This window comes from Lates calcarifer, linkage group LG15 (genome assembly GCF_001640805.2).
Source record: "Lates calcarifer isolate ASB-BC8 linkage group LG15, TLL_Latcal_v3, whole genome shotgun sequence".
NCBI lineage: Eukaryota > Metazoa > Chordata > Actinopteri > Centropomidae > Lates > Lates calcarifer.
Genome location: NC_066847.1, coordinates 24,978,162 through 25,000,641, shown reverse-complemented (window position 1 = coordinate 25,000,641; position 22,480 = coordinate 24,978,162). Strand labels below are relative to the sequence as shown.

Sequence of the window (22,480 nt, the reverse complement as noted above, 5' to 3'; positions counted from 1 at the left end):
ACATGGCTTGTGGAAAATTGAATCAAGATATACTGTATGGGTGGGGGGAAAGCAAGAAGCAGGAGAACAACAGTAGATGAAACAGAGATATACTGCTTGGGAAAGAAAAGAAATCACACAGAGAGAGATCAAGAGTAAAATCTAAAAAGAGGAGGAGAAGCTGAGAAACACAAACAGGGGAAATAATAATAGGCTGAGGCAGCAGAGAGATAAGAATGAAATGTGAAATGGAGGCTTGATTGGGATGAAAATGAGATGACACAAATGAGACAGAGAGGAAGTGAATTGATATGCTGTTCACTGACAACACAAAGGGTGCCACACACATTCCTTCATAAACAATTTAACTGTATTTCTCATATAACACACTCCTCAGTTATTCTGTGCCATATGCTTGTCCCATTTACTTATGGTTTCACATGCAAGCAGTGTCATGACTATAATTTCCGAATAATTTTTTCCTGCTGTTTCATATGCCTGTATCTTATTGGCGGCCATATGGCCAAGCAGTGTGGCATTCAGTTTACATACAGTATACTTCTATTACCAACATCTCCATCAGATAACATTCAGCACAATCACTCTCGATATTGGACTGGCTATTCTTTCTCTCATAGCACAATGTTTTTCTGATTACCATCAGAGGCAATATGGGGCACCACAATTCACTTGCAAATGCAGCATGTATAAGACCGCATTATGCTTTTATTGGCGACTGAAAACATTTCTAATATAAGGACAGACACAGGGGGAGAAATAAGAAGGCACTGTGCTGGGTGCAGCCTTCAATAATACAATTTTGTGTTCAGCAGCAATAGAAGACTCCCTCCTGTGCTGCACATATACCACGCTGGCCTGTCAAACAGGCTTTTATTATGAGAGACAGAGAGGGAGAGAGCATCTGAGACAGCAGGAACAATTACAGTATTATTTGGGGTTTGGTTATTTCCTGGCACCCTGTGTGTGTTTATAGGAACATGCAAGCAAGTGCTGTCCTGTGTCTTTTGCCACATATTCTTCTTGGTTCACTTGGATAACAAACAGGAAACGCATGTGTTTCCTAAGGCCATGATACAGAGGCAACAACAGTGATAATATTTTTTCCATAATATATATTTTTTTATCCTTTGGATAGTTGCCCTGTTTAATCTGAAGTTATCTGCCCTGTTTAGCCCCATCTTTTCTCCTCACTTTGTAAAGAGAACAACATGGTAATATTAGTTAATATCAGTTTTGTGCCAGTGGTGATAATATGATAGGATACTGAGTACTTCAATGATCACTCCATTTCTAATTGTGTGGTATTTATTTTAACAATATGTGGCTCTTTGTTTTAAGTTACCTCTACTTAATCTACTATAACCCTAAACATTTTTAGTGTAGCATGATTCTGCATGTGTTAAACTGGCATCAACACAGCACATTTCAGTGAACACAGTTGACTGGGTTTGTTTATTTGTTGGTAATCCTCATTTAAAACTATGCACAATCACCTGTTGTTTTGGCAGGCCTGTTCTTTGAATAGAAACACGATCCTCTGTCCCTCAAGAAGACTATAGGCTTTGTAGGGCTCTGGAAAACCTGACCTTTTATTTGTGCTTCACTTTAGTTAATGGATTATAATGACTCAATGCTGAAGTGCAGCCCAGAATTTTTATAACAGCACCAGTTGCATTCAAGCACATTTTTCAATTCCAAATTGGCCTTTAACTTAAATTAAGGAGGAAATTCTAGCCAGAGTGCCTTTTGGCTGTGGATCAACCAGGTCCTTGAAGGTCCAGCAAGTCTGATCAGTGGATAATTTTTATTGGCTGCCATCAGGGATGTGTTCCAAGAAGCAGATTTTACTGAATTGACTTGTACTGTATTGAGTAAATCTAGGAAGAGGGTGTACCATATCCGTTCATGTTTCAGATTTGAGGGGGTTTCACATTTTACTTAGAAAAGTTATCAGGATATCTCACTAAACCTGCTTCTTGGAACAGGCCACAAATTTTGGAGCAACTGCTGAGCTCTGTTTGTCACATCCAGTGTCTGGTGCTGGGAAGACTGTCAACACCATGTTATTGAGTGTTTCGCAACCATTGCAGTGACTGAAGGCTAGAAGGTGGCAGAGCCCACCACTTGCAAAATGAAGGTAAATTCTATGATGAGTTGATATTAAAGATAACAGGCTCAACATAGAGACCCTGCTGTCAGAAGAATTTACTATGTGACCGTGCCATAAAACCATCAGAATGCCATTGTGCTCTGCAACCTTAAAAAAGATGTGTTAATAGCTACACGTGGTATGCAGTTGTACACAAAATTAGCTTGCCTAATTTGGAACCCTCTTTCAGTATCTCACTATGTTGACAAGGTATTAACAGGGCGGCCTCTACTTTGACAGCGGTATTAAATGTTATCAGCAGTACAGTTGTTGACACAGAGCAGTGGCATTGGCATAGGCCAGCAGTGAGGTACTGGAATGGTGGGGCTAATAAAAAATAATGAGCGACTTCAGAAAGCTAACCCCAACCCTAACCCTGTGTATGAGAGCTATAAGCTACTGATATCATTGAACTTTTTCAGCTAAAGATTACTCTTTTTGATGTCAACAAATTCCCAATAAACAGCAATGAAACACTGAAGCATTATCAACTGATCAACTGAGCACGCCACTTTCAGGGACATTATACACCTCCTGTCTATCCTGTCATTTAACACCATTTTGGTTAGGGCTAGTTGGAGGGGAGGGTCAGGGTTTGGGGTTAGTCAGTACAGAAATGGTGTGGCGTGAAATGACACACGAAAAGCAAAGAATGCATAGTGGGACTTGACTTTTTTGAAATTGATGTGTTATTCATAAGCCACTGCGTGAGACCAGACTGGACTGTGTCAGTGCATCATCATCAAACCAGAGGTCAACAGGCTGCAACAAAATGGTTTAAAAGGCATAAATGCAACACTCCTGTCAAAAGTCAGTGAGCCATGAGTAATACTTAAATTATGTGTTGTGTATATCTCTTTTTTTGAACATGTGTGAAATTCATTCATTCAAGGTTGTGATACAAAACAACCTCTGACATAAATATACTATGTTTGAGTGTGTGTGTAGACCTGTATGGATATTTTTATATTCTCTAACCTTTGTGACTATCCAGTGATCATCCAGGGTGAAATAACTGTCAAGTGCATAAATGACACTGAAGAGTTCATTGCCACAGATGTAAGTCAATGGAAAGTAATTTGCTGCGCTCCAGATGGATTTAGGCTGTGACACATTGTTTGATGTTTTGACTCCCCACTGTTATTACTTTACTGAATATGAAATGACACAGTAATTATGAGTTAAAAGACTGGCAGCTTTAATTAAAGGTTATATTCAGCCTTATGGAGTGAACAATTAAATAACTACTGTCATTTCATATCCAAGGTAATTAAAACATCAAACAATGTGTCACTGTCCAAATACTTAGAATCACAGAGAATACACCAAAGAATGAACTCTAACAGCAAATGACTTTTTTTCCTGTGAAATTCAGACTGCCATTAATATTCTCAACTGGTGACATGTTGACTGGTGCATTATAGCAACATAAAGTTAAGCAAGCAGGGTGAGCCTGATGGCATTGCAGTGTAAGTACAGGTGGATTCATTATTACATCATTCCAAAGCATTTCAAAAAAACCTAGTGCCATCACAACTTCCAGTGATCCCACATGATATGATATGACATGGCATTACATGACACATCATGTCATATCAGATTTAATGATTGATGTGGTGAAAGGCAATGAGTTGGTTCCTGGTCTTGACAAGAATCAGAGGAACATTAATAAGACAATTGGTCCATCAAGGGATATTGGAATTAAGTAAAAGAGTAGAAGACATTTTAAAAGAGAGAGAGAAAGAAAAAAAAGTATGATTTAAATAACTGAGATACAATTAAACAAAGAGGACTGCATATTGATATTATCACAGCATATTGCACTTAAACTAACACATTTCAGATTCTAAAATAATATAATATTGTCGTTCAGCAGGCTAAAACATACTTGGCTTCCAACTTCGTCTACTCTCTCTCCAAGAGCGATATCCTGTCATTACTCACTTTTCACTGGTGTATTTATAACACCACATTCTCGCAGATTGAAAGCACACGTATGAAGAGGGCCAAGCTGAGCTGGAGGCAGCCCAGAAGGAGGCCAGATCTATGAGCACTGAGCTTTTTAAAATGAAGAACTCCTATGAGGAGACTGTAGGTCAATTAGAGACCCTGAAGAGGGAGAACAAGAACCCCAGCAGCTTAGAGTACATCAAGAATGCTCTTCATGAGGTTAACACATAACTGCAAATACAGCACGCTTGAATTCAGTTCTTTCAAAACCTGGTAAGTGAACAGATTCAATGTAAGTGGCCAGAGAAACCGTGAAGACCTTGTCTGGCTATGCAACAAATTTTTGGTTCCTAGATTCACACCCTGTTTTGGTCATGTTATATAGACAAAGAACACACTGGCCATATATGCTACTGATATAATAACCAGTACTGCTGGGATTTATCAGCCTTTCAACAAAACAAATCATATTTACATTTCTCTGAAGAAGAAGCATGCTTCAGTACAGCAGGACTGTAAAAGGTTATTTTTATTCACAAATTAAATAGTTTACTTTCTATTATTTGGATAGCACCCATCCATGACAGGAAGAAAATGGAAAGGCTATCCTTGAAAAATGAATTCCATAATCTGGTAGTTCAGTTTATATGTTAGAGCCAAACATTATGTCGGGGGAAACAAATATTATAACATCAGAATTTCCAGAAGGTTCTGAAAATAAGTATGTTATGGGAGAATTAGGTTATAGTGGCTTTACAGTAACTTCAACATATTTCCAGTTGTATATTGGGTCTGTATCCTACTTAAATAAAGTAAAATCACATATCAGCATAACTATATTTGACTTCCAGATAATAGTGAAGAAATTTGATTGGTTGTTGACATCACAGATGCTAACGCACCAAACTTGGACATCTTTGGTGGAATATTCATAACATAATTTATAACCATGTGGGAACACAAATCATTGTGTCATTATCCAATAATTACACCAAACTAGAGGCTTGTTTGTTTCTCATGTTTTCTTCCGAAGTGAAAATCTCTGACTTAATTGAACAGAAAATGTGAAAATTAAATGAGCTCAAGAGGGCTAAAGAGGCAGAGTGTACCAGGCTCCAAGAACCCAAACAAGGCACCTTGGGGTTGCACTGAAAACTAACCAAAAATAACTTCAAGAACCCTTTGTATTTAGGAAATGTATAAAAATGCAGTGAATCATAACATTTAAACTGCACGTATAATATCACCTCCCTTTTGCATCTCATCAGATTGATTTATTGGATTAGTCTGCAGCATTTAGAGTTCCCTGATAAGGATACCCGTGAGCATGAGGAGCCCAAGATTTTTGGTGTTCAGCTTGAGCTGAACATGGAGGTCAAGATTAAGGCTGACAGGAAGTTGGCAGAGAAGGATTGAGATGGAGCAAATCAAGAGGAATAGCCAAAGGGTGATTGACTCCATGCAGAGCATCCTGAACTCTGTGGTGAGAAGCAGGAATGATGCTGTGAGGATCAAGAAGAAGACAGAAGGAGACATGAATGAGAAGAAGATTCAACTGAGCCGATTGAGCCAATTGCCAGGCTGTGGAGGCCCAGAAACAGCTCAGAGATGTCCAGGAACAGCTCAAAGTGGGTTATGGACCATTGATTCAGTAGAGCTGGAGCCAAAAAGCTGCAACCAACAGCTCAACGGCTGTCTAACTGTATAGAACCAAATGAAGAGCCAAATGAAGAATCATGGTATTTGTGAGCTGCATATATTTGTGAAAGTCATTAGCAATATTCCTTTGAATAATATTTTAACTTAGACAATCTGACTTATGTATGGGTGTTTATGTTCTTGGCTATTGATGGTAGACAGATTCCAGATTAACAGGCAGCCAAACACCCATGTGAACAGGTTCAGGACAGTATATCTGGAGCTGGAGGAAGCTCAGAGGGTAGCAGACATCACAGGGTCAAAGGTTAGTAAGCTAAGGTCCAAAGACTGTGCTGAACAAATAATACCCTTCACATATTGTGTTTTGTCTTATTTTCCAAATAATTTTAAGCACTAAATTCATATAGCTCAAAACAGAGACAGATCATTTGCTAGATGCTTTTGTCCAAAACAACTTGTGGTAAGTGTATTTTGAGAAATGGTTTCACCTGCTCATAAGATGTTTTTGTAATATTTATCAGGTGTGAATTATGTACCACTGGTTTACCTTTTAACCTGCCTTATACCTACAGCAAATTCTCATGTTTTCAGTTCTGTTCCATTAGGAAACTAGGCAGATGAATACAGAGAGAACACCCAGGTGGGCATTTCAACACTACTGATAAAATTCCCATTTTATTCACTGTTCTCGTTACTGTGCACAGGGGACAAAGCAATCTCCTGGAAACAGAGAGGCGACTTTGATGCCAATCTTCTTGTCACACACTGGGTGACCAATGGGCTAAAATCCCCAAAAAGCAGTGCAATCATCTAATAGCAGTGGAGCTTTTCACTTAGAAACAGTGAAAACTGAGCCACAGCAGTGGCACTAAACTGCACAGGCTGATTATGGGCTTGACTTTGAATTACATGACTTCAGCTAAGTGGAGTGATTTACAGGATCTCAACTCTCCAAGCTAAAATTTCGGCATTATGGCAGGAATGAGCCACAATAGATACCTGCAACAACACAGAGGTAGTGATGAAAATTGCCTTCGGGCTGCGCTGTAGGAGTGAACAACAGAGGAAGCATCTATTTTGTATGTGCATCAACGGCAGGTACACACGCAGACACCCACATATGTACAGTACACAAAAATACTGACATTGATATGTACACATGCGCAAAAACACTCGGGCACACACACAGCTCAATAGGTGGTCTGACAGAAGTGGTTTATTGTGCATGAATGCTCCTCAAATTTCACTGTGTTGCATCAGCCAGGCAACTGTGTTTTTGCTAAATTAGTTTGCCCTTGTTTCCTAGAACAAATGAAACAGCAGACTATGCAGTGTAAATGGCATTTAGATCTTGTATTTAGAGTGAAACATAACTGTAGAAAAAAATATTCATACATTGTATATGTTTTAGGTGGTTTTATACCTTATCATTTCCCACTTTTTTGTCTTGTTAATTGCTGTGGTATATTTTTAATAACATCAAAACATAAGACCCTTATATACAAAACATGGGGAATAGACAGCACATTTAGCATGGTTTGCTAAAGAGGAAATATAATGTCTTTATGCTTGATAGGTGTTTACTGGATATATTGCTCACCATGGGCTCTGAGTTTACTGCTGTTGATAAAAACATCTACTTTATAATCAAAACAAAGGACCACAGTTTACTTTGAACAATTTGTGTCAAAGAGTTGAAATTTGCATGCATGCGCATCCAGTCATTTTGTGGTTGACAATTTTTTGAATTCATGTAAATTCTTTCCCCCAGTTTGGGTTTGTTTGCTGACTCTGATTTTATGCATCCCTTTGAAATTCAATATAAATACAAAATCAAGTTTCAGAACCAACTACACACACTGTACTGACAATACATGTGATTGATTTTTATGGATTTATTGAAAAAAGAAAATATTCATATTAATTTAGTAATGATTTGTGCATGTTCGTACAGTTTGCAACATATAATTCTGATGTACCTGAAGATATGTTTGTAAAATGTATAAAAATATGATAAAAATTGTCAGGAAATGCATTCTGCAAAAGTCTGATTATGCAGATATGGTGATGAGGTTTTTGTGGATTGTCAGTCTGACACTCGCTTGGTTTGTTTAACTAATTAAATGATTAATCATTTCATTACTTATTCATTTATTTGTTCATATATTTACTCATTTCATCAGTCATTCACTGAATCACATAATGTGATACAAAGACTTAAACACCATCATACATTAATTATATTTTTATGGGCATGGTAAGTCAACAGTACACAGTCATGGATTTGTTTGTCAGTCTTAAGTCTGTTTCAGGGGATATTGTCTGTCTCCCTATTTTCTGTTGACAAAAAGTCAGATCTGCTGACAGAGAGCAACATTTAAACATTTGTCTCAATGTTTTTAATGTTGCTGAAGCATAAAACAGGGTGGATTATGTTTTACATAAGTAAACACAAGGGAGGGCCATACATACATTACACACCTGTCATCTTTTATTCAGGTGTGTAAAGGCATCACAAATGCTGTGATAACATTACAAATGTGTACCCTTGTGTCACTAACATGTCAAGCAGCCAGATCATGAATGAGTAGTTCAAGTGACCCAGCAGCGGCAGGACAGCAGAATAAATGAAAATGTGATTGACAACAGCAATATTCATGATATATTAACTTTCAGGAGCAGTGTCAGCGCAGTCTAAATTTATCTGCATCTGTTCTGAGGTCTAAAAAACATCCAGTGAATTTTATGCAGAAGTTTATACCAACACAAAACAGTCATAGCAAATAAAACATAAACCTAACATAACAAGCAAGTTTTCAGGCTACTGTAGTTGTGCACTGTGCCTCAAAAACAAGTGTTGTGTTTGTATCTATGTATTTTATCAAAAAAGTTCTTGTTCTTGGGTGGAGGTGATAGCTGGCACTGTAAATGTTTCATCATTCTTCCTGCCTCCTGTCTCAATAAAAAAAAAAAAACATGTTTTCTTTTTCAATCTTAGAGAAAGAAACTCAGCTGCTTTTGTGCATGCTGAGACACACACACGTACATATGCACAACATATACACACTTTCACACATGCACACATTGCTGTCAGGCCCGGTTTCTTCAGTGAAGTTACCAACTTTGTCTTTCATCATGGTAAAGAGAATGTGTGCAGGGCATGGTGACAGTTTCACACACACAGCTGCTGAATTAGGCCCAGCCTTGCTGGTATTTTTAGCTATTGAATTTTTTTTTTTTTTTTTTCCAGACAGAATTTGTCTGATAGTTAGTTTGGGTGGTGCTATTTTTTGTATTGTCTTTAATCTCATCTCACATTGTATACTGTACTGAATGTTCTGTCTTCTGCACAGCACTGAGCTGTTTTGTTCTGGTCTGGTCTTGTCTGCGATGATTTGGTCCATATTGTTTGTTTCTATTCTATTCTATTCTATTCTATTCTATTCTATGCCATTGCAGCACAAAGGAAAATGTGTTCCCTGTACTGTTAGTTACATATGTGCCAGAATTCAACCTCCACCCCTTAACAGATATTTTTAACTCTTTGACAGCTCTTCCAACAGAAACAGACAGAGTGATGCAAAGAGTTGTGGCTGTGAATTTTCCTTTCTTGTGTCACTTAACTTTTCTCTGTTCTGCTGTGCTGTATTAGATATCTGTGTTATTTATTCTATTTTAAGCTACTCTGTTCTTTTTCCTTCTCCTTGTTTTTGTATTCCATTCCACACTGCTTTCCTATTCCATGCTCTTCTCTTTAGCACTCATGCTGCTCCACATTTGTCTGTTCTATGCTGTTCTATTCTGACCTTCCTGTTATCTGCTGCATTTTTAGTATCGCAGTATCAGGTGCAGTGAGTGACAGTTATTGGTCTGGTGTCAGTGGCTCAGGCTCAGGCGTTACCTCTCTTTAAGGCTGATCTCATTTCCTGCACACTTCCTCTGTGGGGTTAACGGCTGGCAGGCTCATACACATCCTGGCTGAGGTACATAGCAGGGAAAACAAAATAGGAGCCATTGCTGTCACAGGAGTTAACAAGTAGAACATAACATGTGCACAGTGACATTTCACTATGTAATTGCTTCAAAAGTCCAATTACTTAAAGAGTCAGGTAACAGTTGTCTGTGCAGCTATGATGCTAATAATTCTTCTGTAATTGCCAGTATCTTTTTTGCTTGTTAAAATCAAGTTTTTAATTAACTTTGCAAACTAGCAATTTATGCCTTTTAATGAAGCAGACTTGTGGTGCAGACTTTGAAATTTTTTTAAAAGTGCATTTTAAGGTTATTTGTAGAGTCCTAAAATAATGTCATTAATCAAATGACTTCCTGCAGAAAGTTGGAAAATAGGAACCAAAAAGCCTTATTTTTGCTTGAAATGTCTAATGGCTTGAAAGACACCACCCTAACTTTCCAGCCTGTGTCAAATTAGACCATTGTTGTATGTTGTTTTGCACAGCTAGGAACCTGTAGCTGAAGAGAAAAGCAGGGGGAGATGGAATTTGAAGAGCATAAAAATTATGTTCTATCATGAATGAAAGGTGTCCACTAGTAGAGACTATATTTTTTCATAACCACTTCTAAAAAAAACACCTATTACAAGTCTAAAAATAGAATCCGGTCAAAGATTTACTGTGTCCTTACATACAACTTTCAGAAGAAATTGTACTTTTTTCCTTTAACTACAACTTACAGAAAAAGTTACAGGAAACATATTGACTGTTCAGGAACTTATACTTTGCCCTACTTCAAGTGTGGTATTGCACCTAACATGTACTACTCAACAAAAAATCATTAAGTCAAGAACAGGGGAACAAGCGGATCCTCTTTATATCAAGGTTTACTTGCATGCCATTAAACATATATGGTCTAAATATATATTTCAAGCATAATCCGTGTTTAAATCGCTTGAGATAGCAGCTTGCAGAAATAAGGCCAGCTATTGGACAGGGCTGAAGACAGAGGTGGTTGGTGTTTTATGCTTTGTTCCCTCGTAGGAAATTGGCTTCTCGCTTTCTGATAGAATGTCTGTGATGTCAGGAACAACTGACACAAAGTATAACAAACTGGCCAAGAAATTAAATCATTTTACGTGACATTTAGCTCCATACCTAACAATCTCAGTGAAATCAACCGAATCATAACTGATCTATTAAACAGTTTATTTAATAAAATATGACTCCATTCAGTTCCATCGAAATAACATTCACAGAAATTCAAGTTAAGTCAATTTCCCTACCATTCAATTCTATACCATTCAGTGTGTATAGGATCATTTTGACTCACTTCAATCAATCTAATGTGTAATGCAAACATTTATGTTCACTTGTGATGGTAGTTAAAGGAAAACTAAGCTAAGCCCACCATTCTGTTTTGTATTTACTTGTCAGACTTTTAGGTTATATATCATCAGCATGCTGTAAAGCACAATATAGCTTTCCATTTGCTCTATAATGGTATGTCCCAATGTCTTTGATTTTCCTGTCTGGTAGACTAACTGGGGCCCCAGAGCAGAGGGAAAGGAAGTGTGATAAACTGTCCATGGAAAACATAGGGGGCCCATATCTGACCACTTTAGCTGGGGTTAGTAACCACAGACAAAGATGGAAGGAGTCAGATAGAGAGGCCTCAAAACTGATCCCTGCATGGGTGTGATAGGGCTAACCCAGCTCTGGTAATTTCAGTGTTCTGCACTGGCTGAAAAAGTGTTTTCTTACATAAAGAAAAAAAAAGTCCAGGTTTTCTTCCATGACAAATTATATATGACTGGTCCAAACATTTAAAGCTGTTAATTAGCCATGGTAGCAGCATGGCTCAAGGGACTGTATTGTCGGTCGGTACTACCACACTGCATCAGACTGAAATATCTCACGGTTCATAGATCCCAGAGGACCTAGTGACTTTGGTGACCCTTGACTTTTCCTCTTGTGCCACAATGAGGTTGACATTTTTGTGAAATGACAACTTGCTGTGAATATTCATGGTGATCAGAGGATGAGGCATGCTGACTTACTGATCCCCTGACTTTTCATCTAATGACACCATCAGGTCTAAGGTTTGACTTGTCAAGTATACTTTAGTTTAATCTAAGAAGTAATAGAATTCCCATCAGCCTCAGCTGTACCTTGTGTTTAGTGCTAATCAACTACTGTTACCATGCTAATGCTAAACTAAGATGGTGAACATGGTAAATGTTAGCATGTTAGCACTGGCATTATAAGTATGTAAGCTTGCTGACACAAAAATATCCTCAATGCACACCTAACCCCACAGAGCAGCTAGCATAGCTGTAGACGCTCAGCCTTGTTTTTTTCTTTACTTACTTGAGTTTTAACACCTATCACAAAAGATACAATTCCTAACTGTCATAAGGGCTCTGTCAATAAGATGCTGCAAATTGTGATTTCGGTCATGGAAATATGTGATTAAAATGAATAAGATAACCACAATCTACTTTACTTACTAGATGGTAAGTAAAGTACACCTATCATAACTGCTGAAAGGTGATTACAGTTAAAACTCAACCTGTGAAGACAAAGGATTTAACCACAAACATATTTTGAAAGGAGGCTTAGGAAGTAGTATTTTATCATTCAAAACACAACTGTATCTAAGATGCAAAGCTTTGAATAACATCCTTTATTCAACATTGCATTAGCAGGATTCTTCACAATATCCATTAATAATCTATGTTGCAATGATGAAAGTGAAACGCTGTACATACATTTTCACAAGGGCACTACAGTCTGGGCAGATTTCTCCACAGAGCTTTACATATTGTATGAGTACATGTCCTTAATGTTGTCTTTGCTCCCTTGTGACCAAATTGTGATCATTATTTCTTAACAGATACTGTGCTCATACATGAATATTGTACCAGACACTAGGGTTGTCAAGGCTTTGTAACAGTACAGTTCCTCAGATGCATACATTGTTCTGACCACATTTCCTCAAATCTACACCCTATATGAAACGCATTAGGATTACACTAGAATAATGGCCTGTAAAGAAGAGCATTTACAGTATATAATAAAACACGGACAGTAGATAAACAGCACAAGACACAGGCAAACCACCATACGCATGTATACTGAAGAAATATGGTGGTGGTCCTGGATGTACAGCTAATGAAAATCTCATTAATCTTTACTATTATGCTTTTCAGATTAGGCCACTACAACTCTGGAGAGACAAGAATCTAAGGTCCCTTGGCGGGCCATAGAGGTAGCGTGGGTGAATCCTCACCGACTGGAAGACCTACTATATACAGGCAGGGGACATAGAAACATTAGTTTGTGCTGTGGGAGCACCATAACCAACTCTATAGCTGTGTGGCAAAAAGTTGAGCTGATGATGGGCAAGACAGGTTCATTTTATAAAACATCTCCACTATGGAATAACTATAATTTTCAATCTGGTTGATCAATCTACTCACACACTGGCAGTCGAAAGGGTGTGGGCGAAAGACCTTTATAGCACTGGTCTAGAGCCTGACTGGCCCAGTATATGGTCCAACCTAAACATCACTTCTAAAAATCTGCCACATCAACTCATACACTTTAAAATGATTCACAGGGCTTATGCTACTCCTATCAAGCATTTTAAGATGAAATTGATTACTAGTCCCAACTGTACTCACTGCCAAGTTCAGAAGCCAGACACGGTGATGCATATGTTTTGGGAATGCTCAGTGATGATTGATTTTTGGATTCAGGTTATGTTAACACTCTCAGAGTTATTAGGGTCTGCAATATCACCTAACCCCTGCCTTTGTCTATTTAATGATGATTCATCACTGTCTCTCAATCTGAATCAACGTAGCTTACTGTTTGCAGGCTTAACTGCAGCTAAAAAGGCTATACTGTCATTATGGTATAACCCTAATATCTCCTTGATTCACCACTGGATGGTATCCTATCAGAGCATAGTGTCTCTTGAGTGTACAACAGGCTTAATAGAGCCAGAATAACTACTGTACAGGCATGGTCAAACATAGCTGTATCTGAGGGACAACCTCAGAAAGAAGAGCTCTCCCCCCTCCCGTACATCTCCACACTGAGGACCAGATGAGACAGTTGTTATATATGATTTTGCCATTATTTAATTTCCTTTTAGTCCACTACTGCTTATGTTTTGTTAGTGAATGTCTCGCTTGTTTTTGTTTATGACAGTCATGACTGTTGTGCTGTAAAATTCCTTTTATGACCTTGTTTTTCTTTTCATCATCCTTGCTGCTGATGTGCCACCCTCTTGTTGCTTGTTTTATTTGTGTATCTGAAAATAAAAAATGCTGATCACAAAAAAATAAAAATGAAAATCTCATTAATCCAGGGCTTTATACATGCTCACATTGCTTTGTTTTAAATCCAGCAAGAGTTGTTATCTCTTCACCATATAACACATACAAAAGAACATGCATAACGATACCCTGTGAAAAATAACACTTAAGAACCGCTGGTGATTGCACATTCTAAACTTATCATTTAGACTCCAAAGCCACCAGATGTTGCTATATACTGAGAGTTAAATACTTTATTTGTAGTGGAGGGAGTTGACAGTGGGGATGACAACCGTTAGATGTTAATTTATATGTGGCAAATATATAGAATTTAGCTGTTTAACATACTCAAAAAAAGCAAATGTTCCCGCTTCCCTTTTGTGTTCCTTTCCATCAAGCTTTATCTTCATTTTCTCTTTCTTTTTTCCCATTTTCAAGCAGGTCACTTCCCAGATCTGGATTACACACAGTAAGAGAGAACAGATGATAGCATTAGACATTAAAAAAAAGAAGATAAAAGTAGTGGCAATCAACTCTAATCTTTCATTGAAATATTGAGCATTGCACAGCTGCTGGGGAAACCTGTTGTCACCTCTAATGTATGATCATGAGTCATAGGAACATTATAAGTTCCTGTGTGACAGTCAATGGTATTGCTGTTGCTCACCAAGCAGCCAGCTGATTTACAGTCAGGGTTGTTCTCATAACAGGAGGTCCAAACATGAGCCAGCTTTGATCCATATATTCCCATATATAACTGCCATGTTTCTCTAAGTTCTGGGTTTGCTCAGTTTCATTAAACGGGATCTGAGCTATAGCTATGGCCCAGCATTCAGTATGTGTATGTGTTAGGCTACTGCTGGACAGGGCCATATTTGCCTACCTTGTATAATGCCACTCAAGTAACATATATATTGTTCTAACACATTTAGATGATATGCAAATATATACAAGGTGAGTGAAAGAAGAAGAGGCAATTGCATATCACAAGCTCTTTGCTAAATTTCATTGTTTAGTGTCTGAGTTACACACATTTATCTTTCACTTGCAGTCAGCATAAAAATTAAGAAGTCTTGACAGTATCTCTCTAATATGTTGCACCACAAGACAATGATGGTTTAATTAGAAACCTAGAGGCCTTAACCACAGGACCAACTTGGCCTGTAGGGGATCTACAGCTTAGGATATCTGTCAGAGGGTCCCACATGTTGCCTTCACAAATAATGATTAGCACTCATTTACTTGCTAGACAAAAGGCTTTGACCATTATCTATAGAAAGGAATTCTGAATAACATAATGAGGTTCACTATTCTGGGAAACCCAACATGGGATCTTTGCTCAGCATATTGGAGAGTGTAAATTGAAGCCTGAGTCTGAATCTGAGGGCCTATGTGAAATGAAAAGCGGCTCATAAATCACCACTCTTTAATACTATATCATTAAACAGGAACTGACACATGAATCACTAGCAGTCTATATTATCCCCAGGGGGTATACGTGCTTTGCACTGTCTAGCTGTCTGTCTCCGAACATGTCAGTCTGGCAGACTTCACCTCTGGATCACTATTATTATGGCAATCATAACATTTAACAGGGTATGGTATTTTAGACACAATTACACAATATCCAAAATTGAAAGTCAGTGTCTTGTCAGAGAGGCATGATGTCTATATGTACAGTATGTTTTTAGACCTAAGAGCATACAAGGAACATATTCCAAGTAAACTGTAAGTGGACCTAACACAAATTACAAGCAATAATATAACTTAATTATTAATTATTAATTAATTATTAAGAATGAACTTGTATCTGAAAACTCATTACTCAGGTGAGGTAGGGAAAACACAGTTATATAAAAACTATATAACTACAGCTCCAACTAAAACAAATTCATGACCAAAAAGGGGTTGGAAAAGTAGAAAATGTAAATGTAGAAGTCATCAAACTTAAATAGAGACAGATATTACGGATTATGCTTAGAACAGCAGTTAGACAAAATTACCCCACCAGACTGTATCTCTCATATGTCAGACAGGCAGACAGTCCAACTATATCAGTGTGCGTCAACAGTGAACATCAGAGTCATGACTCATCATGACAAATCTGAAGACTCTTACATGCACATACACAAACACACACATGGCCACAAAGAACTATTGTCTAATGAGCTAAAATGTATCAATAGTCTGTATTCTTCTTGCGCAGTTAAAAATGAACAATTATCCACAGTTCATTATAACAGTCTTATCAAAGGTATGATCATCAGCCTTTGCTGATTTGTCAATGTGACACAACAAAATGGTGGATGAAATTTTATTGTCTAGAATATGCGTGAATGGTCACCTTTGTCCAGTCCTAGTCATCATCCCTACGGTCACGGAAAACCAAATATAGCCTTTGGTTTTGTACTGAAAACATGAACACATGGTTTCTTACTCACATGAGTCCAAACAAGCAAAAACAAAAGCAGTCACCAATCAACACACAACATTCAGCTCATACAAAGATGATGTTGAGTGAGAGGAGAAAAGAAGAAGGGCTGTGAGGGGGGAAAGAGGCATTAGAATAGGAGAAAGAAGAGAAAACCCCCTATACAAATTAAATTACATCCCTGTCCTGCCTCTTCCCCTCACTCACTGTCTTCCTCTACCCACTATTTTCCACCCCCTTGTTCTGCTCTTGCTTTTTCAACTCTTTTTGCTGCCTCACTTTCTCTGCCCCCCCTCCTTTCCCCTCCATTCTTTCTGTCAGTCTCTGTCTCTCTCTCTCCCCATGAGCAGACAGGCAGAGACAGGAAGGCTGTTGTTGTGCTTGCAGTCTGACACTATCAGCTCATAAATCCCTGTCAACAGCTTGTATGTCTCCTCTCCTCTCTTCTCCTCGCCTCTCCTACCTCCCTTCATTGGTGGAGGAGTGGAGGAACCCAATGACCTGCCAATGAGGGTTTGACTGGCACAGCCACACAGAGAGCGACACACATTTTGGAAAAAGAAGCACACATAGGGACATGCACATACATAGATAGATAGATAGATAGATAGATAGATAGATAGATAGATAGACCAAGCCACCAAGCTGTGTTTCTATGATTCCTCCTTCCTCTGTCTCCCTCCCTCTCTCTCTTCCTCCCTCCCTGTCTTTCTTTCCCTCGGGCGATGTTTGCCGGCAGACAGTCGTCACTGACAAGCACTTCCTGTGGTTGGGGGTAAACACCTGGGTAATGAGGCCACGGTGCACAACAACCACAAAAAAAAAAAAAAAAAAAACACACCCCACCAAGGTTCACAGCCCTCACTCACTGCATGTGACGATATATACTGTCAACACACAATCAGGTCATGCGAGCACATAGGGAGACACACATACACATACACATACACACACACACACACACAGTCGGGCATTCACACACATGCACACAGATCCTGGAGAAAGACAAGTACAGACATGCACACATATAAACACATACACACACACACATAGCCACACACACATACTGTATGCTTGGCTCAGACTGCTAAACAAGCACTGAGCCGACCCAGCCATGTCAGCCAAAACTCAATACCCAGACTGACTGCAGTGTTAAAGGCACGCTGTAGTGAGTTGAGGTGAGGGGGAACGAACCGAAGTCAAGCTTCTTCTTTTCCTCCGCCGTCACTAATAGTTTATTCTCCAAACTTAGAAACGAATCCCACTCCAAGTGTTGTCAGTGAGAAACTCAGTTTGAACAATTTGCAGTATGTCTAAAATCCTGACTGACTGCAGTGCAAAGTTGTGCTGTGGTGAAGTGTGAGAGCTACTGCAGTGAAGTGTAGAGCTGTCACTCTGACTGCAGTGTCACTAACACTGTATGTCACTGGAAGAGTTTTTCTCTGCTGAACTGATGAGCCATTAAAAGGAGGGATCCACTGACCAGTCTCATAGCCTTATGCACATCACTCATGGCATGATAACTGAAGTGTGAGTGACAACATAGAAGACTTCATTTGAAGTTAAATGATGGTCCTAACGGTCTTGTCAAACAGCTCTCACGTCATAACTGACTGTCTGAAGATAAGTTGATGAGCCAAGTTGCACTATATGAACATATTTGTTCAGAGCAGCTTGCTTCTGCATGTATTGACAGTATCAGTTCGTTCTCCAGATTCAGGAACTATTCACACTAAGTTCAATGTTGCCTGGACACATTTTGGAATGTGCAAATAAGACAGCTTTGGAATTGTTGGAAAGAATATTTTATCATTTTTGAAAAGGCTAGGCAAACACTTTGTTCTTGCTTGTCTTTGAACTACAAAGGCTAAATACACCCCAGATCTATCTATGCATTGGATGGATGAAGATGAAACTGATATCACTCTCCTCATGTGAATGTGGGTTTGGCTGCATACACAATTACTCATCTTTTCTTCTTTTTCGCTGTGTCTTTTATTTGTGGAGAAAAAAAAATTAAAGTGCACAAATTCTCTCTAGCCCCAAGATGACTTAATAGAATCATTTTGAGGAAAAAAGATGTGCAATTTACTCAACAACTACAACCAATAGTACGTTTTCATGTCACTCTTTTTCCGCGCAAATGTACTGTTACCCAAATTGATTTTGTCACAACAGAATTACATATTTTTGCTTCACCGCCTCAAGAATGTTCCGTGTCAAAAGCACTACTACAGTACAAGTGATTCACTCCAGAATCATCTTATTGTGTTATCTCTGGACAATACGGCGCTGCCTGCATCTCATGTGTCATAGGAACAACAGGGAAGCCCGTGTTGAATCATCAGCTCTGCCAGACTTGCAAAGCTGGAAATGTCTTAGAGCTCTTTGAGTTTTTCAGAGGTTTTAATGTCCAAAGCACGTCACACAAATCTGTTGTGTTAAGCATGACTAACTTTGGCAAAAACACTATGTATATTGTGTTTAGAGTATACATATATACATGTGTACATATGACAGTGTCTGTGTGTGTGTCTGTGTGTGTGTGTGTGTGTGGCCCACACATGTCTTTGTGTGCAAAGGAAATGGCTGACAGTGAAAAATGTGACCAATTCTAATTTTAATTGCCAACGAAAAAAAAGGCCTCAGTATTTATGGGATCTGTCCAGACGAACAGAGGAGAAGGGTTTAGGAATGAAAGCATATTCCTTATCACAATTAAAAGGTGCTTTAACATGACTGCGACCCCTTGAAGTTAGATTAGCAGTAATATTGGCGAGATCGGCCCTGGCTTCAAACAATGGGAACTGAATGGGGAAAAATAAATTATTTAACAGAGCTAAAGGTAATGCGTCCTTTTCGTTGTCTCTCTTTTTTCCTCTTGAATTAGCCTCATGCAATTTTTTTGATAGATTTTCTTGTCCAGAACCACTGATTTTTTCTTTCTTTTGAACATGAAATTCCTTCAAGTGTACATGAAAAAATATGCTTAGAGTCCAACCTTGGGACTTGACTGAAGGGACCAGAGAAGAAAAGAAAAAAATAATAATAATTTGACAGCACAGTTTGAAATCTTTTTAAAATAATTTGAAGCTTGGAGTGACAAAAAACTTCCCAGGTATACATAAGGCTGCTAAAGAATTGTAATTGCAAAGACTTTTGAGTCTGAATTAATGACTTGATTGTAAGATTCTGAAAACCATAAACAACCAACTGTGGATGTCTGAGTTACAGAAAGAATGTAATTCAGCCAGTCCTTACATAAAGGAAGACAACCCATGGGAAGACATGGGGCTGCGACTGAGAGCTGTGTAATTAGACAGAAAGAGGAGAGACAGAAAGAGAAAGGTTAACTCCAGGCACAGAAACAGGAAAGAGGGAGGGAAAGAGATTGACAAGGTTGACAAAAATCATCCCATGTTAACCTGAAAGAGAAAAGAGAGGGGAACAAGGAGGGCAAAACAGCAAACAGCAAGCAGCTGCTGAGGATTTACACGCTGTAAATTATTCATGTAATCAGCTGTAGGAGCACAGAGACAGAGAGAGATGGAGACGCAGACAACAAGAGAAAAAAAAATAGCTAGGCTGCGGAGAGAAAAGAAGGAGAAAGATGTGCAAACACAGAAAGGTATTGTGTACTGTACAGACAACAAAGGGAGAATGTAACACTTACCCTGACAGTCCTGTCTAGACCAGGTGATTTTCCCCTCTCACTCTCATTCTGCCACACCTGGAAGAAAGAATCACTGTGTTTACATGTGTGTGTTATTCTCCAGTTACATGCATAGCTTCAGATTTCTGCTTCCAAGTTATGAATGATGACTAAACATGTGCCACAGCTTTCTTTGAAAAGGTTGTCTATAGACATGACACCAGGACTTTATTGATCCTCTTATTTGCCTTTACATCATTTTATATGTCTGTTTATTGATTTACTCCCATGCACCCATAATGGTCCCTCTTAGGTCAAATGCATACTATATTGCATGTGTTATTGTTTTCTACCGTTGGTGCCTGTGCAGTATGGTGATAAGATGTTAAGAGTGTGTGTGAGCAGGCATGAGTGACAACACACTGACCATAAAAACTCCACCTGTTATATCAAAAATGCTGTGGTGTCACACTGTTGCTGTTTCTTACTGAAATGTTTCACACTTTGACCACACTACAGTTAAAAGTATCAGTCAGCTGCTGTCTTCTGTGTAAATAACCAGTGCACTAGCTTCCAATTTTGAATTTGCGCTTTGCATAAACTAAAGTAACAGAGTAAAAAAAGGAACATTAATTAGGTTTTCACTGTATATACTGCAGCTTTACATGATTCTTACAAATATCCCTGCAGGCAACACCAGAGTTGAACTGATACAGAGTGCAAAATCCAACAGCAAACATATTATGTATGTACTACACAATAACAATCACATACGAGTGCAGCTCACCCTGTGTGAGTAATTGAGTTTTATTTTTAGTATTTGGATTGATTAAAATGCAATGCAAGACAATGAAGAGCCCTACTTAATGTATTATATCAAACTTTCTGCAGGATTAATCTCACTGTATTGATGTAACATATCATTTACTTTTAGTTAAGAGAGCAAACAGAAACATAAGTATGCATGAATGTAAAAGGATAAATAAAGATTCACAAAATGCCATTGCACAGAGCAAAATGTAAGTAGATTTTTTTCCCCTTGTATGATCTGTTTTTTTAGTGTCAGACTGCCTCTTAAATTATGTCACCACTTGTCTTGCTCTCCTCCTCTCCCTGTCACCCTCCTCTATTAAACTATGCTACGCAGAATACATCAGAAATACCACATAAAAATAACGACCTCACTGCACTCATTGCACTCTTTCTGTGCTCAGTTATACACTCTAACGCCCAGGAGCTTTTTGAGAAGATGCTGATCCACAAATTCCCATGGGTTTGGTGGAGTGGACCGGAGCCAGTGGAAATTGCAAACAAACACTGGAGCTGCTGTGTCTGATGTGAGCACAAACAACCTCAAAGCCCTCATTCTCACACATCACATCTGTGCATGCGATTGTGCATGTGTTTGGTTGTACGTGGAGGAAAGTGAGAAAGGAATTGTGTGTATGTGTGTGTGTGTGTGTGAGAGAGAGAGATAGAGAGAGAGAGAGAGAGAGAGAGAGAGAGAGAGAGAGAGAGAGTGAGTGAGTGAGTAAGTGAGTGTGAGTGTGTGTGTGTGTGTGTGTGTGTGTGTGTGTGTGCCTGTGTGTGTCTGTGTGTGTTTGATTGCAAGGCCTAGAAGGCGTTTCAAAGGCATTACAGCATTAGATTTATGAGGGCATTCTCAGCAACACTGGCAATAAAACAAAGATCCCAGCTCCTGTCAAAAGTTCATATTAGGTCTTATTGTGTTGAGAGAGTGTGGGAGGAAGAGAGAGAGAAAAGTGTGTGTGAGAGAGGATGAAGGGTAAAGAAAGAGGTGAGACTGGGAGGACAAGAGAGACACAGAGAGACATTAAGGAAAAAGAGCTCGAGAGGAGAGAAAACAAACAGAAAACAATTTCAAACCAGGGAGAGAGAAACCTCTCATGACAGGCCAAAGGCGAGAAAGGGCCACAACCAACAATTCAAAGAGCAACTGAGAGAAACAGTTACCAGCTCCCCCTCCTCTCCCCTCCCGTCTCTCCACCCCATGGTTTTAGTGGCCAAGCCCACACCACATTATGGGTCCCTGGGTTTTTTATAATGGCTGGGTGTGTTCTGATCCCGCACTAAAGTCATCTGCAGTTAAATCCCATTCCTAATTAGTGGTGGGAACCAGAATGAAAAAGGGAACAAGCAGATCGGTTGAGGAACAATTAAACATCACTGAGGGAAAACAATATTTTCAAACAATATTTCACATCATGGGGTGTTATGGTGCCACATAAGGCACATAACATACAATCATGACACTGTGGATTTCAACTTACGACTGAGAATATGTGTTGTATTGCATCTTTCTCCTCTCCCTCTTGCCTGTATCTCTACTTGATACAGCATAAT

At 38.8% G+C, this 22,480-nt stretch overlaps 1 protein-coding gene and 1 pseudogene across 7 annotated transcripts in view; one reads left to right on the top strand and one right to left on the bottom strand.

The window, feature by feature from the left end:
• The window catches only part of cdkal1 (CDK5 regulatory subunit associated protein 1-like 1), a 435,182-nt gene that overhangs the window by 25,116 nt on the left and 387,586 nt on the right, over positions 1 to 22,480 (bottom strand). For 4 of the 7 annotated variants that reach the window (XR_007814618.1, XR_007814617.1, XR_007814616.1 and 1 more), the window contains 2 exons: positions 20,138 to 20,194; positions 12,380 to 14,488 (listed from right to left, as the gene is read on the bottom strand). The gene's annotated coding sequence lies outside the window, so the exon portion shown is untranslated. Of the gene's footprint in view, positions 1 to 12,379; positions 14,489 to 20,137; positions 20,195 to 22,480 lie in introns of those variants that run through there. The other 3 variants (XR_007814619.1, XR_007814622.1, XR_007814620.1) reach the window with 2 other exon arrangements.
• On the top strand, positions 4,217 to 5,754 carry LOC127143293 (myosin heavy chain, fast skeletal muscle-like; annotated as a pseudogene).